Source organism: Marmota monax, unplaced genomic scaffold (assembly GCF_021218885.2).
Source record: "Marmota monax isolate L192 unplaced genomic scaffold, Marmota_monax_Labrador192_F-V1.1 WCK01_AAM20220418_F8-fsc00119, whole genome shotgun sequence".
In the NCBI taxonomy this organism is placed as follows: Eukaryota; Metazoa; Chordata; class Mammalia; order Rodentia; family Sciuridae; genus Marmota; species Marmota monax.
Genome location: NW_026694771.1, coordinates 3,349,094 through 3,368,239, shown reverse-complemented (window position 1 = coordinate 3,368,239; position 19,146 = coordinate 3,349,094). Strand labels below are relative to the sequence as shown.

The window sequence follows — 19,146 nt, the reverse complement described above, 5'->3', positions numbered from 1 at the left end:
CCATGAATACATAATGTGAGTCCTGGAAGAGAGGGAGGGAGGCAGAGAGAGAAAAGGAAAGAGGAAAGGCAGGAAATAGATTTATACCAAAGCAACACATAATCAAAGAGATAATTTTGAAAGTAGTAAGAAAAAAGCAACTCCTCACATTCAAGGGAGTCCCTGTAAGAAGTTCAGAGGACTAGCTCAGCACAAATCTTCCAGTCCAGGAGAGAATGGGATGATATATTCAAAGTGTTGGAAAGAAAAGTTGCTAACTAAGAATACCATACCCAGCAAAGGTGTCCTTCCAGAACAAAAGAGAGATATGGCTTTCCCAGACAAACACAAATTGAGGGAGTTCATCACCACTAGGCCTGCTTTATGAAAAAATGCTGAAATTTTTCTTTAAGTTGAAATGAAACGATGATAATTAGCATGAAAATGTGAAAGTTGAAAACTCACTGGGAAAGGTAAGTAGAGTAGGTCAAATACTGAAGACTGCTAATACTACAATGGTAGTGTGTAAATCACATTCATCTACAGGATAAACACTAAAACACAGAAGTATCAAATAACCATAACTACAATAATTTAATAATAGATACATAGTAGAAAAAATGTAAATTGCAACACCAATTATGTGAAGTGTGGAGAACTGAGACATAAAAGAATAGAATTTTTGGATGAGATTGAATTAGTTATCAGCTTTAGAAGTAGAGTGACATAATTTATAAGTTGTTTTACATAAGCCTCATGGTAAATACAAATAAAAGACTGTAGGTACACAAAATACAACAGAAAAGAATGAAAGCATACCACTAATAAACAATAGCAACAAACATAAACCCCATCACAATGGAAAACAAGAGAGGAAGAAAGGAACAAAGGAAGAACAAAATAGTCAGCAATTAACAAAATGGCAAAAATAAATCCTTAGCTATTAATAGTTAAGTGGAATTAAATTTTCCAAACAAAGACTGGTAGACTGGATAAAAATACAAGATTCAACAGTATGTTGCCTGAAAGAAATCACGTTAGCTTTAGGGATACACATGGACTGAAAGTGAAAGGTTGGAAAGTATATTCCATGAAAATGGCAACTAAAATAGACTTAGTAAATCAAATGTCACAAGTGAGAAAGAGCATCATAAGTTGATAAACGGATCAATTCATTAAGATAATAGAACAATCTGCCTACCTAGCACCTCTTGATTAGAATTCTCTGGACTAAAACAGAAACTTGAGTAAATGTAAATTTCAATTATTGTAAAGTAGTAATCTGCAACAGACTGCTTTTCATTTTCCCAAAGCTCCTTTTAACAATGGGAATCTCTAGAGATTACAAAGAACAGAATATGGAGAAAGGGGAGCAAGTGACAGCTACAGGCATGATGCTTCTAATGGCTGTTGGGCTTGTTGGAGGGTATTCTTGTGTAATAACAAAAACTTGATTCCAGGAATATAATTGGGGTTTAAAAGATCAAGTTCAAATTACTAACTTGGTATCCCAACCTTTATTCCTCATTCCATCTTGCTTAGGCATCCTAAGATCGAGTACTTCCCAATAAGTATTCTGGGAAGTAATGCCAGACTACATTAGTTTCTCTTTATCATGGTATTTCCAAGTATGCCCTAGTTTTAAGTGCGTTGTCCTATCATTTCTATGATTTGTTAAATCATAGCTTAACTTCTAGATTGGAATCTCACTCATAAACTTATTATGATTTAATAAGTATCTACTATGTGAGACAGTAGGGGAAAATTGGAATAAACCTCACTTCCTATCTCCAAAGATTAAAGGAATTCAAAAAGTAGTGGCTACTTATTATATATAACAAAGGTGTTTTTGCTTTTAAGCTTTTATTCTTCCCTCAGAGTGTACTATCATTATTCTTTTATCAAGCTGATTGTTTTAGTTATGTTGTAATCCAGTTATGTTCCACCTTCCTCATAAATTCTATTTTAGTTTTTATAGCACACAATAATTTCCATTTTTTAAAAAAATATTATAGCTGGAGTAGACAGTATTGTCTACAGAATATGTATTCTTTCCAATATTCCTAGCAACAAGACTTTTTTCTCTGTTGCTTAAAGGGTTGTGTGATTGTGACTCACCCAAATGCTACAGACTCCTTAGCATGCTAATTAGCTTCCAAAATCTCTCACCTGAGGTTTGAACCCATGAGTGAGGAAACTATTATAGCATTTGCTTTTGGAGAAAAGACTACATAAGTTGAGACAGAAGCTATTTTCAAACCTTCCAAATATTACAAGTACTAGGGAACTGTTGAGGAGAGAAATAAGTAGCTTTGGGTCATTTTAGGTTAGTGACCTTAAACACAAGGTGTGATTTAATCAGAAGCCAGAGTAATCATGGCAGGAGGTAGGAAAAAAGACTCAGAGCTGCCCGGAGTTAGGCAGGACTTTGGTGGCAGCATTTAGCTTGAGCTAAAACTACAGGATTCTGTCAGAGCCTCCACAAACAAAGGGCTGCATTATGTAACACATCTTGTATTCCTTTGTGAACTATTCCACAAAAAAGTTTCATTAGTCCCCTCACTCCCCTCCTCCTTTCCCCTCCCAGACATTTTACTACTTCCAGGCTGCAACTTGCTCTCCAGCAGGGAAATTTTCTACCTCGAATAAAAGTTAAAGTTTCAAGAAAACTGACATTATTTTTTTCAGGAACAAACCGAATTAACGTGAACTTTTCACCAACTGAGAAAATACTTCTGAAGTTACGTGGACAAGGAGAAGTAATCTAATTTGAAAGATTGCCAAATAATTCAGCAATAGTTAGCAATAATTGGTAAATTCTTTATCATTTTCCTGATAGTGTTACTCTGTTAAGTGTAACACTCCTGGGTCATCTTTCAATACAGCCTTTTATAGGCAGAGTTGGAAGACAGCATATTACATGAGTGGCACACAGCAATATGTTCTCACAAATAATATCTGTTTTCAAAGAAAAAAAAAATGTTTGTTATGAGGACATTTGAAGATTAAGCACAGTTGGGCACTGTCAAATTTAACTTTGAGGTATAAAAACCCATTTTAAGCAGTTTAATTCTTTTTATCAATTGCTAATTTAAGAGTCTCCCATTATAAAATATTTTTCTGGTCAGCTGTAAAGATAGGTTAACTACCTGAATACTGAACAGATTTTCCTTTCTAACATTTCAAATACTGGTTCAATGGTTTTCATGTAGATCCCTGTGAAGATGACCGAGGTCCCTGGGGAATATTGTTTAGAATGTGTCTTTTGGTCTGAGAATGTGGGTTGTGAATAATCAGTTCTAATTGGAGTCCCCAAGTTGTACAAAAATCTGGGGGTTGATTCTCAGCAGGTGGCACTCTTCCTTCTGATTTGATCTTGAATAGATGCCCCAGCATTCTGCTATCTCGTGGGCAGAGCATGGAAATGAATTTTCAAGATTGCTCACAGTGCTTAGGAACCACATTCAAAGGGTCTGTGGAATCTAGGCAAGTTACACAGAACATATGGATTTTCATCCTATTGAACTTATTTCACTTGAAACAACCTCATTCTCAGACACAGAATTATGTCTTTTAAGTTGGGTGGTCAGATCTCTCAGTTTACCCAGGATAGTACCAGTCTCAGTTGTAATTGCCCAGGCACAGTTATTAATAGTGGCCACTTTCACTCACAATGCTATGCTGGTTTAGATGATAAATTATGAGATTACCCTGTCTACAAGCTCAACAAAAGTTATTTATAATAACATTTACACTGATAACCTTTTCTTTAGGAAAAAATCAAAATGCCAAGATTGGTCACCTTTGTAAATAGACATAAGCTAAAACCTTATTATTTTAATCCCAATATTTTAAACTAGGAGAATCTCATCATTTAAAAGTTTCAAGATTAGAATAATTCTGGAGAATCATAGTCTATGAACTCTCTATATCTAGGATTTCTAATTTTAGGTAGTATTTTTTTTTTAGCCCAATTTCATACAAGCAGGTATATCTTCCCTTAAGATTTGTTCTAATAAGGGAAAAAAAGCACAAGATTTGACATGAAATTCTTTCTCAGTTGTGGATCCTAATTCCATTATTTGTTGGCAAATTCAAATTATCTCTGTGAACATAATTATGGTTAACACCTAAAATGACTTTAAGGACATTTTAAAGACTAGAAATGAAAGAACTATGTACTGTGGAAACTAAAAGTCACTAATGGCTACTATTATTTCTTTTCATAAATAAAGATAACTTTTCCCTTTTCAACTTCTAAGAAAACTTGTATTAACTGAAGAAACACTTAGCCAAGCATGGGGGACTAGGGGTCTTTCACTATAGCCTTCTTTTCACACAGATACATCACATTTCTAGGTGACACCAGTGTGTGGATATTGGTAGCCCACAAATTCTAGAAAAAACAAAAAACTATGAATCTTCCTCGTTGAGATCAAGGGATAAAATATCGAAATTTAAAGTACAAAAATTTTGTCAAAAATTGAAATAGTCAACATATTATGGTAAAGAGAAATTCATCTGTAAAGAAAATTTTTGTCAGCAAATAGTGCTAATTTGAGTTCTTCTTCTTTCTCTATGTGTATCCCTTTAATTTCTTTCATCTGTCTAATTGCTCTGGCCAGTGTTTCAAGAACTACATTAAACAGAAGTGGTGAAAGAGGGCATCCCTGTCTTGCTCCAGTTTTTAGAGGGAAAGGCTTCAATTTTTCTCCATTTAGAATGATGTTGGCCTGGGACTTAGCATAGATAGCCTTTATGAGGTTGGGATATGTTCCTGTTATTCTTAATTTTTCTAGTGTTTTGAACATGAAGAGGTGTTGTATTTTGTCAAATGCTTTTTCTGCATCTATTAAGATAATCATGATTCTTATCTTTAAGTCTACTGATGTGATGAATTACATTTATTGATTTCCGTATGTTGAACAATCTTGCATCCCTGGGATGAATCCCACTTGATCGTGGTACACTATCTTTTTGATATGTTTTGTAATTGATTTGCCAGAATTTTATTAAGAATTTTTATATCTATGTTCATTAGAGATATTGGTCTAAAGTTTTCTTTCTTTCTTCTTCTTTTTTTTTTTTTTTTGATGTGTCTTTGCCTGGTTTTGGAATCAGAGTGATATTGTCCTCATAGAATGAGTTTGGAAGTGCTGCCTCTTTTTTTATTTCCTGAAATAAATTGAAGAGTATTGGTATTAGTTCTTCATTAAAGGTCTTGTAGAACCTGGCTGTGTATCCATCTGGTTCTGAGCTGATTCTATACCTAGAAGACCCAAAAAGTTCCATCTGAAAACTTCTAGAATTAGTAAACGAATTCAGCAATGTAGCAGGATATAAAATCAACAGCCATAAACCAAATGCATTTCTGTATATCAGTGACAAATCCTCAGAAAGGGAAACAAAGAAAACTACCCCATTTATAATAGCCTCAAAAAATTGGGAAATCAATGAAAGAGGTGAAAGACCTATATAATGAAAACTTAACAACCCTAAAGAAAGAAATCAAAGAAGACCTTAGAAGATAGAAAGATCTACCTTGCTCTTGGATAGGCAGAATTAAAATTATCAAAATGATCATACTACCAAAAGCACTATATAGATTCAATGCAATTCTGGTCAAAATCCCAATGATATTCCTCATAGAAATGGAAAAAGCAGTCATGAAATTTATCTGGAAAAATAAGAGACGCAGAATAGCTAAAGCAATCCTTAGTAGGAAGAGTGAAGCAGGTGGCATCGCTATACCAGACCTTAAACTATACTACAAAGTAATAATAACAAAAACAGCATGGTATTGGCACCAATGGTAGACCAATGGTACAGAACAGAGGACACAGAGACTAGCCCACAAAATTACAATTATCTTATATTAGACAAAGCTGCCAAAAGCATGTATTGGAGAAAAGATAGCCTCTTCAGCAAATGGTGCTGGGAAAACTAGAAATCCATATGCAACAAAATGAAATTAAACCCCTATCTCTCACCATGCACAAAACTCAACTCAAAATGGATCAAGGACCTAGGAATAAAACCAGAGACCCTGTGTCTAATAGAAGAAAAAGTAGGCCCTAATCTCCATCATGTGGGATTAGGCCCCAACTTCCTTAATAAGACTACTATAGCGCAAAAATTAAAACTAAGAATCAATAAATAGGATGGACTCAAACTAAAACGTTTCTTCTCAGCAAAAGAAACAATCTGTGAGGTGAATTAGAGAGCCTACATCTTAGGAGCAAATTTTTACTCCTCACAATAAGATAGAGCACTAATCTCTAGGGTATATAAAGAACTCAAAAAGCTAAACACCTAAAAAACAAATAACCCAATCAATAAATGGGCCAAGGACATGAACAGACACTTCTTAGAAGAGGATATGCAATCAATTAACAAATATATGAAAAAAATGTTCATCATTGCTAGTAATTAGAGAAATGCAAATCAAAACCACTCTAAGATTGCATCTCACTAGAGTCAGAATGGCAGCTATTATGAATACAAACAACAATAAGTGTTGGCAAAGATGTGGGGAAAAAGGTACACTCATACACTTCTGGTGGGACTGCAAATTGGTGCAGCCAATATGGAAAGCAGTATGGAGATTTCTTGGAAAATTGGGATTGGAACCACCATTTGACCCATCTATCCCTCTCCCTGGTCTATACCCAAAGGACTTAAAAACAGCATAGTACAGGGACACAGCCACATCAATGTTATAGCAGCACAATTCACAATAGCTAAACTATGGAACCAACCTAGATGCCCTTCAGTAGATGAATGGTTTAAAAAAATGTGGCATACATACACAATGGAATATTACTCAGCAGTAAAAGATAATTAAATCATGGCATTTGCAGGTAAATGAATGGAGTTAGAGAAGATAATGCTAAGTGAAGTTGACAATCTCAAAAAATCAAATGCCAAATGTTTTCTCTGATATAAGGAAGCTGATTCATAGAGGGCTAGGGGAGGGGAAGCATGGGTGGAACAGAAGTATTCTAGATAGGGAAAAGGGGTGGGAGGGGATGGGAGGGGGCATGGGGTTAGAAATGATGGTGGAATGTGATGGACATCATTATCCAAAGTACATGTATGAAGACATGAATTGGTGTGAATATACGTTTTATACAATCAGGGATATAAAACATTTGTGCTCTATATGTTTAATATGAATTATAATGCATTCTGTTGTCATATATAAATAAAAAATTAATAAAAATAAAGAATTTTTTTGGTCAAAATTTTGTGAATGGGTCATGGGTTTCTGACATAGATAACTTTTTTTCTCAGAAGGAAGGGATGGGCAGAGAAGAAACACTAGTTCTTAGGTTTGCAAGATTTTCCATTTACTAGCCATATTTTAAAAATAGATTCCATAGAAGGGAGACTGGTAGATTAGAAGAAGGGGCCTTGGTGAGCATGGAGGAGAGGGAAAAAGGAGGAAATGGATGGTGAAATTTACCAAATCATGTTACGTGCATGTATGAATATGCTATAATGATTCCATGAATCCCACTATATGTATAGTTAGCATGAACCAATAAAAATTTACTTTAAAAAGTAATTAAAAATGTTGAATTTTAGTTAGATGTTAGTGAAAATAACTTGTTTTCTAAAAAACAAATGAAAACCAGATTCATAGATCTCTATGCTCCTCTTTTCTTGCTGATATATATGGTTTTTTTTCTATCCTCCCTCCCCAGAAATCCTAAATCCTTTGGTTGGAACCAAATCTGGGTAGTCAGACCTAATTCTTCTAGTCTACCAGACATCAAAAGTAATATGGAACATAATTTTAATTTTTCATCTTTATAAATATAACCAAATAATTTTATTTAAAAAGAACTCTATGACACTTATTTAGTACTTTTGGTAATTATGAGAAAAATTCTCATAAACTATACTTCATCCAAATAATTAACCAGGTAAAAAGGCTAGTCCTATTACATATGGCATTTTTGTCTTTTTGAAGTATTACTCTGACTAAAGTGACTGGCTCTAGGACATAGGTTTTCACAAAGGTAAAAAGTTCTATCACCTAACTCTTTATCTGATGAGCCTGCTTTTGAAATATACTCCAATGGCTAAGAAGGTAGGGTAGATTGATTGGCAAGAAGCTGTGAGGGAGGGGGTGTGGGGCAGGGAGAAAGCCAACCAGACTGTACTTGATGTCTCAACAGGGCTGGGGAAAAAACAAAAAACAAAAAACAACTCTCTCACACATTCCATCTATTAGAAGTTCATTTGTGCTTAACAGGCCCCTCTTTAAAAATGCAAATTTCCCTTGTGAACCTGTAAACCTCATTCACACCTTATTGTTAATTACTTTGATGTTCTAGAATATGATCAACACTTAACTGATATTGGCAATCGAGGAATGACAAATAGCTCAGGGTGGAAAAAAGGAAATTTTGGAGAAATGTGGCTGGAGATGGTAATGTAGAAACTTCATTTGTGGGAAGTAATAGCATAATGGTATTCTGAAGTTTGTCTAGGAGAGTGGCAGTAGCAAAGGTACCACAAAATGAGCACTTTTTCTGATTGACAATGGCTTGCTAAGATCAGAACAAGTCTGGAATCCCACAAAAGTCAAGTTCTTAAATATTTAGCCATAACTAGTTAATTGAGCTTACTCCTTTTTGGAAATATTTCTAGCTACCTTCCAGTACAACTTGATGACCTTGGATTCTAACATTAATCTGGTTCAACCTCCCAGGTTTGAAGCTCAGCTGATAAATGAATTCCAAGAGGAAGAAGCAAATGTGGCCCAGTCCATTTTCATTGTCTCACTAGTCATTCACTTCAAAGATTTTGGAATATAATCCTAGAACATACTGTAAGCAGTTTCAGAAGAACACACCATTTCTCCATGTGTCAGTGTCACATGACTTGACATCAAAAAGTTGCTGATTCAACCCTTCAGACAATGTATACAGGTATGGAAACATCATCTATATCCATAAATATAATTATTATGTATCAATCAAAAATAAAATTTGAAAAGGTTGCAAAATTTGAATTAGACTTCAGTTGACTTAAGTTACACATCTTAGCTAGGCAGAAATTCAAGGAAAAATATTTTATGACATATTGTAACTTTATTAATCACCTCTCCTTTCTTATGAAAAATAAATATGCTAAACTGTTCACTGTTAAGGAAAGGGGTCATCTTTGCCGCCAAATGGCTAATTTTAGTTTTTATGTGGTTGGACACATTTGTAAACTATTACATGAAAACATATGGTTGGAACATGCTTATTCTTTTAAGCATGTTCCTCCTTTGAGGCTGCAAAATTTTCCTTAGTTGTTCCATGTGCTATTTTATTGTGCTGATGGCTTCTTCTAAATAATTTTCTTCCTTTTCCATTATTAGTGAAATGAGTCTAATAAGGAAAAAAGAAGAAAACAAACAAACCTAACTCTCTGCAGCAAACTTCTTTCTTGAAAGTGTGGGCTGGCAACTGACATAGGACCCAGGGAGGCAGTGAATATTATGTTGCACATTCTTTAATCAGTTGATCCTTTGGGGTTTATTTACTGAATGCATTTTGACAAGTAATAATGCAACAGAGGGAAAGGGATTATTTCTGTGGCAAATTTTCAGTTATCCACAAAGTACGAGGTAAATTTTGCTTATTGTTAAACATAAATCTACATACTTTTAGATCATATTTTAGGTCACACATTAAATCAGTGAGTCACCATTTTAAGGTATCTCACTCATAAGGAGGAGCAAAGAGCTTTCCCAGAGGTGTTGAAATTCCATAACTCTTTCCTTAAAGACTGGGCATTTGAGTCTCAGTTGATCTCTGAGTATAATGTTCAATTATTAAATTGGCATGGTTGAAGCACAGTTTTTTCAAATTGAAGGGCATTTTTTTAACAGATGAGAATCCTTCCAATTCTTTAATTTGGTTTCCTATTTTATGTTTTGCCCTTACCTCCCCTTATAAGACTCCTTTCTCTCTACATTTTTACTACTATTCCTTCCACTTCTGCTTCTTGAAAATGAGACTCTACCGTTCAGGCAAATGATTGGTTCTCTATAAATATTTGTGGAGTGCAAGATTGACCATCTGGACAAATATTAAGTGAACAATATAAAAACTTTAATTATGCAAATTTATAAATTTACTTTAAATTATGCAAATTAATAAATATTTTGGGAAAAATCTATGACAGTAACAAAATGACTAATAATTCCAAGGATATTTAGGAAAAATGAAGCCTAGAAAGGTAAAAATGAAAAATTCTAGAATCAGAGAACAAAAATAAAAACCAAAACAGCTCAACACAATTGAAAGCACATGCAGGAAAAAGCTAATGCATTACTTGTAAAAAATTAAATGGAATGCCTGAAATTAGAATGCTAGTGTTTTATTATATCAAAAGCAGAAAGTCATTCCTTTCTATTCCAACTCTAGAGAAGAGCAAATTTGCCAGTGCCATTAAGAGTAGAATAGGAGGGCTATTTGGAATTTAAGAGGTAAGTTAATAAAAAGACTAGGTGTTCAAGGTAAGGTGAATTGGGTTCTATGGTAACTAGCTTCCAAGGTGTCCCAGATTATCCGTTTCTTGTGTTTGCATTATTTTGTAATCCTACCTACATTGTAAAAGGGTCAGTCTGTGTTGATGAACAAAATACAGCAAAGTAGAACAGAATACAGAAAAAGTGATAACATGTTATGCCTGATACCAAGCTACTGAATACATTACTGCTTCTGCTTTACTCTTTGGATCACTCATTCTGGGGAAAGCAGAACAAATGCCATGAGGGCATTTAGCCATCCTATGGAACCAAAACCAACAGTCAACACTGACTTTTGAGCCATGTGAATGAGACATCTTGTAAGACTACTTCAGGCCCCATTGAGCCTTCAGAAAACTGAAATCTCAGATCACATCTTGACAGTAACATCATGCCAGATCCTAAACCACTGTACCAAGCCACACTTGAATTCCTAACTACATGAGATGATTTCTGAGTGATAACACACACTTATTTTTTAAATCACTAAGTTTCGAGGTAATTTATTTTTTCTGTAATAGGTAACTAACATATTGAGTGTGGCCATTTTGTTGTTGTTGCTGGTACTTTGAGTGCAAAAAAATTGGATTATTCATCTTTGGTACCTGTTGCATAGTCATTCTGTGTTCATGTTTGGCCCACTTTTATTCATGCAGTTTTTTTAAAAAAATAAAGTAATAAATACCAGAAAACTAAGTCCACGACATAAGAGCTAGGAACTCTACAATAATCTAACTGTATAGTTTGTCCCACCTTATATTCTTGCCTCTCCTCATGTAAAATAATCATCATCCTGTCTCATTTTTATTATTTCTTTGTTTTCCATTTCATGTAGTTTTATCACTTCTATAGGTGTTCTTAAATTTATATTTGTGCATATGCATATATTATGTATTGTATATGTACATGTATTTTGATTGCTTTTAACTTTATAAAATGTTATGTTCTATGTGATTTTTAAAATCATTTTTACTTTATATTGTTATGATTCATCTATATAGTTGTCTATCATTGTAGTTCATTCATTTTCTGTCTAATGATTGATGTTTCTAAGGTGGTCAGTAACACATAAAGATGGGACTAATAAGCCCTAATATCACAGAATTATGTAGTTGTGGGTAGGCAGAATAAAGCATACTTAGGAAATAATTTAAATGATTTAACTAGCTCTGGAAATGAAAAAATATACCAAAAACTAATTTAGAAATTTAAATTTTTTTTCTTTCCCTAAGGATAATGGTTATTCAATAGCATACAATAAATAATATACATTTATTATTTTATAATACAGTGTATTATGTACAGAGACATCATAAACCTCTAAGATGTTTGTTGAAATAAATATTTAAGCTCCAATACCTGTGAAACTACAGTAAAAGCTACCCATATAAAAATAAAATGATATTATTTGGAAAAATAAATTGTGGGAGACTACAATGGTGAGTGAATACCAAAGATTGTCCATTGTTTTAGGAATTCATATATTTTTATGTAATTCATATTTGCTTATAGAAATTTTCTTCACTATTCACTGTTCACTAACACATATATATTAACAAAGCATTCCTATAAGTGTTTATTTACTATCTACTTCAAAACTGTAATAATAATCTAAAGCATTACTAACAAATAGAGTTAATTATACAGGCAAATGGTGAGAATAGCACTATCCAGAAACTGGTCTCATTTGTTAATTCCAGAGAAAACTACACTGTCAACTATAGTTTTAGCAATTTCTCTCTTGGTATCTTTCTGGCTAATATCAGCTTATAATGGGGAGAACTGCTGAAGATCAAAGTTATTTTAAATATTTTGACTGAGGGAGAAATAATGAGTCATGTAAATGCAGTGTGTCCTCTTAAACTAGATTTTGAATAATAGTAGACTATTTTGCAATGGATAGTATAACTGAAGAACCAAACTATTTTATTTTGATATTATTATTATATTTCCAATATATATTTCTTCTTATGCTTCAATATTATTATATATGGAGAAATCAAATTATTTATCCATTAAGTGAGGATTTATTTACTTTTTGTCTTTACCTGGCAATTTCCTTAGATACAACAGTTTTCTTTGATTTGACACAATATAGAAAATGTTGAGAAAAGAAAAAAGGAAGTTATTTCATTCTTAGTTCTTTAGTAAACAAATTATTTGGTTTGAGGAATAGAGGAAAAAGAGGATTAATGAAATAAAGCCTTCCATTATAGCATAAAGCCAAAAGCATTGAGAAATTTTAAAAAATATGGAAATTTAGTATAATTAGCAAAGGTGATAGGAAATATTGATAGAGGAATATCACCTTTTGCTCCTTAGGCACTGGCTGAGTCCCTTTATAAGAAATAGGACATAAACATTTTAGAAACGAATTATTTCTCAAATTTTTCAGATTTCTAAAACGTCTCCATGAGAAAGAAAGACTATATGAAAAGCAGCAGAGTGGGAATCAGGTAGGCATCTGAGTGACAAAGGAGGCCACCACAGCAAACCTTTCTCTGACATCCTGTCAAGAGGATTGTGTTGGCTCAAAGTTTGGAAAACTTTTATATGGGAACAAAAAAAGTAGGATGAAAAGAGAATGAAAGACATATTTTTTTCCTCTCTTATACTAGAACTTGTATTTGAAAGAAGGAACAGGTTCCTTCCTTTTAATGAAAACTCCTCCTTTCTGGTTATAACTCCATTTGAAATACTTGGAATAGACCAGGCATAAGGTGACAGTGGTGATGGCAATGGGAGGCAGAGTTTAGACATAAGGTTTGTTTGGGGGATTGAACTGAGGGAATGCAGTGAAAACAAGACTCATTGTAGAATAAGCCAAAAAATCTCTTTCTTTGAGCACACTATATAATGGAGAGCTAGTTGACTTTTCTACTGTAAACCTAAAACAAAACAAAACTTTCATTCAACCTCCTGTAATGATGCCAATCTAATTTGCTATTAAATTTCCATTCGAAAGCTCTATTTTCTTTAGTTATAAGGGATTTGATCCCCTTAAACTTTCCCAAGCAGTTTGTATGGAAAGGCAGTTGCTAAGGTATTCCTAAGGGAACTTGCAAAATATAGGAAGATAAATAACCTCAGTACAATATGCAGATGAAGTAGAAGGGAAGGTTTATAAATTATCTTTTTAAATAAAAAGAAAGGATTCTGAATACTGGGCTAGAGTTGCTAGTTAATCACTGATTTACAGGTACTTGGTCAAGGTGGTTTTTATACTTCCCCAAAAGGGAGAACTTTCATATTTTTCTTTTTAGGAATAAAAGTGAGCATTATAGAGAGGAAAGTGGAATGTTCCTCATTCCTCTCTTACATTCTCCTTGTCCTTCCCTGATCTACCTCTACAGCTCTTCCTTAAAGACGACCCCCTAAGAATAGGAAGGCTTAGGTGGCTGCTTAGAGATCTCAAAAGTCCAAAGTGAGTTAAACTGGAAAACACTCTTGGCAATGTACTTAGATCCACTGAAAGAAGCAATGGGATGTGCGAGCAAAGCCAAGGGTTTAGGGTGCATCAGTCATAGGCTTGTAAAATCAGACCTCACTATTTATTTATTATTGGTGTGACCTTGAACAAGTTAGTTCACCTCCTGAAGCCTCAGTTTAGTCATCTCTAAAATGGTGATTACTTATAGAATCTGTTACATATATAGTATAAGTACTCAGGCACTTACTATGTAACACATTTTGCTTAGCATTCATGTGTTTTAATAATTAATATTTTCAAAGATTTAATGAACTAAACTCTTTTTAGATAAATGAGAAGACATGATGTTCTTTTCTTATTAAAGTAAAATTCTCCATATCCAGTCTTCTAAAGCACTGATAGAACAGAACAATAATATATTTAGAAAATGTTATTTATAAAAGTGTACTGTTAACAACTAATCTGTGCTATATAAAATAATAATAATGTTACATTACACAAGATAGTAAGGTTGTCCCCTAAAAGATAGCATTTGATAAATTATAAACAATGATCCAGAGGAATATCAGCCTAATAGCAGCCTAATGAAATTTGTTCTAAAATACAGAGAAAATTTAGAAAAACAAAACACCTTGGCCTGACTGGAATTTAGACCAATGTATTTCAAAGTTCAAGATCATTGACATGGTTAGGAGATTATCATTAACAATTCTAAAGGCAGCAAACTTGAACCATGCAGATAGAGAAAGTAGTGCCACCTGAAACAAATATAAAAAAAATGATTAATTCCAGTTCCTATTTTTTGACTAATTAGCAGGCTCAGAAATTAGATACTCAAAGACTTAAAAATAATACAACTTTAAGTAGTAACCAGTGTCACTAAATGGTACATTTTAAGTTCAAAAATTTAACCTATGCCCATCCATTTCCTATCCAATTAATGCATTAAGTTAATTATGTGCTTATTCTGGCAGAGAATGCAAAGAAGATACATGGGTCGTTCATTGTTAACTTTATTTCAGAGAGAAAAATAGAAAAATGTGCTATAAACTATATGGGAAACTTTTATTTTTGTGTTTGCCACATGCTTTTACAACAAACTCTCAACTCTTTACTAAGCCATTCAATCAGATGAGTCTCCACCAAGTTAGAAACATTCAAGTGAAACTCATAAAATAAAGAAGATAAATAGACTCCAGAAATTCCAGTTCTCGAGGAGCTGATTACGCACAAAAGGGCCATTAAAAGTGAAAGGGTCAGTAGAAAATCTTCTGGGCTCATTTAATAGAAGAATGTGGAATTCCAAGCAATTCTTTTCTAAAGAAACCACTAACAATGTAGATTTACAAAATCCAAAAGGGAGCACAGTGGGCTCAAGTCTCTGCTTTGTGACTCACAGGTGTACTTCACTGGGATGTGCCGCCTCTCTTAGAGGGTCATATATGTGAACAAGCCCACAAAGTATTCAAAAAGAGAAATTCCACATGCATCATAGGGATAAAAGTTACTTGATACATATAAAAAGAGTTCTTCCTACATAGAAAAAGCTAACTCTAATTCAAACCTTAATAAGTTCAGAACTGTGGGTGGCAGTTGGCCTCTAGAATGTGTTTTTTCACTCATTTGAATTACTTTAAATTTACTCTCCATGAATTGTTTATTTCCTAAATCTTTCATAAAAGGATAGACTAAATGACATAAGTTCTAATAGCTGATGGGAGAATTTCTTTTCAAAGCAGTAATAATAACAGTAATAGTAATAATATACTGATGATAAAAGAATATATACAGTGTATCAGTCACCATACTTGGGGTTCATATACACTAATAAATTAATAAAGCAATCAGTACTCTTGACAGCATCTTCCAGACTATACAAATTCTGTTGTGTGCAAAAACAATTTTAATTATACAACAGAGCTAGAAAATAAAATGGATTCAAGTATCCTGGGTGATATTTGGTAAAGCTGAATAGACCTTTCCACGTTTCTCTCTTTGAATCTCTCCAAACATCCCCAACATCTGCTTTTAAAAATAAAATGACAAAAAACTATAGCTTAGAAAAAATTATTCACAGAAAATATTCCCACTCATTTTATAAAGCACTGATTTTTAATTTATTAAGATAAATAATATTCTATACTGTTTCTGACTACTATTTTTGACTAGTAGCCTAAAATAATTAAAAAAACAAGCATGAAAAAATAAGCATAATTGACTAGTAGCCTAAAAACTTAAATTATAACTGAAAATAATCTTCAGAGATCAACAGACCAGGAAAAGTTCTTAGCATATGCATTGGCCTCCACCCACATTTTTTAATGCCATCTATGTTTATCTGTCAACATTTTCTTCTGTCATTTTTCATATTCCTAGGCTAATAAAATATTATCATCTATTTACAGAAAATATCCTGAGAGTTGTTCATGCAAATATATATTCCCATTAAGATACCAAGAAAACATGAACTAGAGTCAGTATTCTGGGACCTTCTAGCCTTCTTCCTATCATTATTTTGCAAGCATTCCGCCAACTGAGCTATAACCCCCAGCCCTTATTTTTTAATTATTTTAACCATAAATACTTTTAATTTCCTGAATATCTTTAAGTCATCTACATACAAACATATTTCTTTACCAACATGATTATGTCATTGGGGTCAAATTTCATGAAAAGTTATGAGGGAAATTAGTATATTATTAACATTAAAAATTGAGCAATATATATGATATTCATAGGACATAAGATGTAGTCAGGCCTTCAGAATTTCTGATGCACCATTTAAAAACATCATTTATCACTTTGATAAAGCTGTGGTCAAGTTTCTAAAAATGCAACTTGTTAATAGCAGGAACAAATGAATGAGGGATGAGTCAGCTCATTTGATGGAAAGGGTATAAAAAATACTTCAAAAGCATACCACATGACTTGGTAAATATTCAGTGTATCAAAATGTAGTTGCCATCTGGCGTTGAGAGACTGGGCTAAAACGTGTTTAAAAAAGAACAAGAAAGGAAATAACTCAGCCAGGTTAATGTGCTTGTGTCTCCATTTCATAATTTAGGTATTAAGTGCTTTAATAAATATTCACTATGAATGAAACCCTCCATTACATTTAGACTTGAGCATTATTTGTTGAGAGTGAGTTGGGAGGAATAAAATAAGACCTGAAGGCACCTAAATAAGCTAAAAACAAAAAAGTGTTTTAGGTGAAGCAGAATTTTCAGTCTTAAGATAATCCTGCCAGAACACCAGTTTCACAGTTAAACGTAGAGAGGTGGCAAGCCTACATTTAGGAAGAAATGGAAATCTTTCCTATTTTCAGCTTTGTATATCCTATTATTCTTCTCTTTGGCTATGACTATTTTAAAGTATAGAGAAAACCAGGGAATAAACAAAAACACTGGTTGCATAGTGGAAATAAGGAGAAGGAAAAATTTTAAAGTCCTGACATTTTTTCAAGTTTTTAAGCCAGAATTGGCTATTAATTTTACAAACAGTAATCAGACAAAAAGTAAATGTGAAGGACTCCTTTTCCTCCTTGCTCAAGAAATGAAGCATATTTAGAAAACATTATGATTCACAAAAGAGAAAACTGAACATGATCAGTGAAAACTTGCCTGAAGTAGCAGCCCCTATCCAAGGCCATCTCCAGGCTTTTTATTAGGCAATTCTTGTCCTTAACATTGAACATCCCCTGAATTTCCAAATCCTGACAATTTATGTTCTATCACATTTCTTGGAGTCAGAGCCATAAGCAGAAAAAGAAAAGTTTTAACACAGCTTTCAAGGTTAATTAGGACAGGGTCCAGAGAAGCTGTTAGCAAAATGGATGAAGTGCTTCAGGTGAGAGTTGATTAGGTTCAAAACATGCACTTAAAAAAAAATTATGGTAAATTTGTATGCAGAAAAATTCATAGATTTTTTAATTTACACATAAAACATGCATATTTGTGGGGTGCCATGTGATATTTTGAAATACGAATGCATACATACATGCACATTCTATAACGTTCAAATAAGGGCAAGCATATATATCTCCTCAAACATTTATCATTTCTGTATATTGAAAATATTCAAAATCATTTCTTCTAGTTTTTTGAAATACAAATTGCATTACCATTATCTATAGCCATGCTACTGTGCAATAGAATCCCAGAGCTTATTTTTCCTATTTAACTGTAACTTAGTGACCTATTGACTAATCTTTCTCCATTCCTGCTTCCCCCTTCTCTCTGCAGCCTCTGGTAACCACTATTATTCTTTGAAATTCTATGAGAACAACTTTTTTAGATTCCACATATGAGTGAGATAATGTAGCATTTGTCTTTCTGTACCTACCTTATTTAATACATGGTCCTCCAATTCTATCCATGTTGTCACATATTACATTCTTTTTTTATAAATGAATAGTACTCCATTGTGTATATACCACATTTTATTTATCTATTCATCAGCTGATGGATCTTGTGTTGTTTAAATTTCTTGGCGACTGTGAATAGTCCTTCAATAAACCTGGGAGCGCAAATGTCTCTTCAACATGCTGATTTCATTTCCTTTGGATATATACCCAGTAGGGAGATTGCTGTATCATATGGCAGTTCTATTTTTGAAATTTTAAGGAACCTCTAATACTATTTTTCCATATTGATTGTAATAATTTATATTCTTACCAACAGTACACAAAGGTTCCTTTTTCTCCACATCCTGGCCAGCATTTGTTATCTCCAGGCTTTTGATAACAGCTCTTCTTTCTGGGGTGAGGTGCTATTTCCTTGTGGTTTTGATTACATTTTCCTGATGATTAGTTGTGTTGAGCATTTTTTTTCATAGACTCATTAACCATTTTTATATCTTCTTTTAAGAAATATTGATTTACGTCTACTGCCCATTTTTTTAAATTGGATTGATTTTTACTATGGAGGCTTTGGAGTTCCTTATATATTCTGGACCCCCTTGTCAGCTGTACAGTTTGGAAATATTTTCTCCAAATCTTTAGGTTGTGTTTTACTCTGTTGATTGTTTCCTTTACTGGGAAGAAGTGTTTTAGTTGGATGTAATTTCATTTGTTTATTCTTATTTTGTTTCCTAAAATTCACATTTTAAAATGTACAATATAAAAATTTTGTTAAATATAACCAACACCTTGGTAGAGATAGAAGTTTCTTTTTTGCCACTTCCAGTTAATTCCTACCTTCCATAAACA

General features: G+C 33.3%; 1 protein-coding gene across 34 annotated transcripts in view; it reads right to left on the bottom strand.

Moving 5' to 3' along the window:
* The window catches only part of Zbtb20 (zinc finger and BTB domain containing 20), a 795,965-nt gene that overhangs the window by 303,375 nt on the left and 473,444 nt on the right, over window positions 1-19,146 (bottom strand). The gene's annotated exons all lie outside the window — the stretch shown is intronic.